Source organism: Astatotilapia calliptera, chromosome 7, assembly GCF_900246225.1.
Source record: "Astatotilapia calliptera chromosome 7, fAstCal1.2, whole genome shotgun sequence".
Classification (NCBI taxonomy): Eukaryota; Metazoa; Chordata; class Actinopteri; order Cichliformes; family Cichlidae; genus Astatotilapia; species Astatotilapia calliptera.
Window position 1 is genome coordinate 39,193,862 of NC_039308.1, and position 3,865 is coordinate 39,197,726.

The window sequence follows — 3,865 nt, forward strand, 5'->3', positions numbered from 1 at the left end:
GAATTATGGAAGGAGCAGTTAATGGGGAGAACTGTAGATTTTGGCCAGTTAATTGAATAATCGGAAACTCTTGAAAACCAGTTTATTAAAGTAATTACCTCAGAGAGGTTGGTTTGTGTGTTTTGCAGAAAAAGCAACACATCATCTGCATAGAGACTGATTTTATGTTCTATATTCTTACATTTTATGCCCTTAATTGTTGTAGCCTGTCCAAATGCTGCTGCTAGAGGTTCGATAAAAATTGCAAAAAGTGAAGGGGAGAGTGGGCATCCCTGTCTGGTGCCCCTCAGGAGACAGAAGCTGGAGGATATCTGGTCATTTGTTCTGATACGAGCTGTTGGGGAATTGTATAATATTCTTATCCAGTTTATGAAAGAGTTTCCAAAACCAAATTTGTGTAAAGTTGCGAATAAAAATTTCCAGTTAACTCTGTCAAATGCTTTTTCTGCATCTAGAGATAATATTATGGTTTCGATGTTTTTATCGTATGAGTAGTCTATTAAATTAAGTAATCTACGAGTGTTTGTTGAGGAGTGCCGACCTTTTATGAAACCAGTTTGGTCAGGATTAATTAAGAGGGGGGTCATTTTCTCTAATCTCTTTGAGAGAGCTTTGCAGATTATTTTAAGGTCTACATTTAAAAGAGAAATTGGACGATAGCTTGAGGGAAATAAAGGGTCTTTGCCTGGTTTTAGCAGGAGACTAATGTTGGCAGAATTCATATTTGGTGGTAGGCTGCCATTTTCCTCGATTTCCTGCAACATGCTGTGGAATACTGGTGCCAAAATTATCCAGAATTCTTTGTAGAATTCTGCAGGGAAGCCGTCTGGACCTGGAGCCTTATTATTGGGCATACTTATCAGGGCTTCCTGGAGTTCACTTGGCGTCAGTGGCGAATCCAGTTCCATTGCTTGACTGTCTAGTAATTTTGGAAGAGTTACGTTGTCAAGAAACAGATCAATTTCATTTTTAGATGGGTTTATTTGTGGTGAGTATAAAGTTTCATAGAAATCCCTAAAAATGTTGTTTATTCTTCCAGGATCATATATTGTGTTCCCCGATAAATCTTTAGCAGCACATATAGTTGTTTTTTCTTTATTTATTTTTAGCTGGTTAGCTAGAAATCGACCTGATTTGTTACTGTGTTCAAAATTCTGCAAGCAAAGTCTTTGTATAAGGAATTGTGTTTTTTTATTAATAATTACATTTAATTCTAGTTTTGTTTTGCATATTTTGTTCAATGTTTCCTGATCTTGGTCGCACGCGTAGGCTTCTTCTAGTGATTTGATGTTTTTTTCCAATTCCTGAATATTTTTGTTTTCTTCTTTCTTTTTGTGTGATGAGAAAGAAATTATTTTACCTCTCATCACAATTTTCCCTGCTTCCCATAGAACAGAAGCAGATATTCCGGGAGTGTCATTAAAGTCAAAATATGAAGTCCATTCCTTTTTAAAATATTTAATAAAGTCTTCATCTTTAAGTAGTGATATATTAAATCTCCAGTTTTTTCTTGGCGTAGTGGTATTCTTGTGCATTAGTGTTAAAGATACAGGAGCATGATCGCTGACAGCTATAGGATGAATCTCAGTGTCTGAAATGTCACACAGCAGTGAGCTGCTGACCAAAAAATAATCCAGACGAGAGTAAGAGTGATGAACATGCGAGAAAAAAGTATATTCCTTACTGGTGGGGTGAAGAGAGCGCCATGCATTGCAAAGACCAAAGTCGCTCATATACTGTTTGATTATATTTGTGGACTGCCAATTGCGCTGAGTTCCTGTTGTGTTGAGCCTATCCATGTCTTCATTTAGTCCAAGGTTGAGGTCACCGCCAAGAATGAGTGTGCAATCAAGGTGTTCAGAGAGTGCACTAAAAAAACCGTGGAAGAATGAGGGTTCATCAACATTTGGACCGTATATACTTACAATATATAGTTTTTTGTTCAATATTGATAGTTTAATAATTAGAAATCTACCCTCTGGATCTATAACTGTATCGAGTACTGTAAAATTAACATTTTTATGTATTAAAATTGCTACTCCCCGTTGTCTAGAATTATAACCGGCTGCAAACACGTTAGGAAACTCAGGTGTTTTAAGTTCGTTTAAACCTGTGACAGGTTTATGAGTTTCTTGTAAGAAAACAACATCTGCCTGTAGTTTTTTAAGCTGGTTAAATATCTTTAACCTCTTTCCTCTGGAGCCAGCTCCATTTACATTCCATGTGACAAACCTCAGCATGCCCATAATTGTGTGTGTATGTCTAATGAAGTATGCTGGGTGTTTCGTTTGGATAGGTGGAGAGAATGTGGAAACATCCCTTGTTTGTAAATAGAAAGAGAAAAAGAAGTGTGGTGAGAGGCTCCATAAGTCTGACTATGTGTGTGTGAATATTCACTAATAGGAACAAGCGTGGCTTGCTTATGTGTCCTGCAAGTCTGTGCGTGCTGTGAGGCTGTTGTGAATGTGCTGCCGTTGAGCTGATGTGTTTGCGTGATCGTGGTGTGAAAATATGGAGAAATAGAGGGTGTTGTTTGTAGGTGAGTGGGGAAGTAGGTGATCACAGCAGTGAAAGACAAGAGAAAGAAAGAAACCACATGAACTGTGAGCAACAACAACAAAAAAGAAACGAAACGGAAACATTCCAATTAAAGCAATGACGGAGGGTGACGGTGTTATATCTGCTATGACATCATATTGATATTACTAGGTTAAACCCATGTTAAAAGAGAAAGTGTGAATGAATAAGAAAAGAGTGTAGCGGGTTCTTATCTGGAGTGCAGTCAATATAACCACGGTGTGGTGCCGGGGTCGCGGTAGAGCTGTCCGTCCACGTAGAGCCGGTCCACGGCGATGACAGCACGGGAGCCTTTCTGGATGAAGCTACGTCGAACTGGGAACAGGACCTTGCGTCGTTCCAGGATCTCTTTGGGGAACTGGTCGTTCACGCTGAAGTCCGTTCCTTTCAGCTCTCTGCCGCGACTCTTCACCTGTTCCTTCTGTTTGAATTGACCGAATTTGGCCACAATAGGCCGTGGTCTCCCGGTCCGCGACCGCATTAGCTACGTTAATCCTACCGTAAAACAATAAGACAAGGTACAACCTCTCCCATACTCCTAGGATGTGGGGGTGAACGCCAGAACACCCTGGAATGTTACAGACCTCCTAGGATGAGACATTCTTTCAATATGCCACCAACTACAGTATATACTTCTAAACACAAATGAATACATGCAGTATTCTACCATATGCAAACTTATATCATTAAAAGATTATACTGACTACTAAATACAATTTTCCATTGACAGCAAGGGTATGGATGCACTTAAATGTGAGAACTACAATTTTAAAGTTTATTCTAGCTTCTATGGGCAACGAGTGAAGCTGTGTAAGAATTGGGGTAATATGTTCGCTCATGGGAGTATGAGTCATGAGCCAAGCTGTGGAATTCTGAATAAATTGAAGTTTATGGACGGACTTATTGGGGAGACCAAATAAGAGGGAGTTGCAATAATCAATCCAGGAAGTAATAAGACTATGGACAAGGATGGCAGTAGCATGGGGAGAAAGGAAGGGACGCAGTCGGTTAATGTTACCTAAGTGAAAGTATGCAGACCAGGTTATGTAATTAACGTGAGACTGAAATGGAAGAGTACAGTCAAATATGACACCCTCTTCCTGAGGGGAAGGAAGGATGGGGGGATTTTCAATATTAATGAAGAAACTGAGATTTGGTTAAGGTAGAGGCCGTGCCAATGAGTAAAACTTCTTTTTTATTACTGTTAAATTTGAGAAAATTGGAGGAGAACCATGATCTAATCTCAATAAGACAGTTTGAGAGGGAGGTAGGCGGAAGGGATGAATTA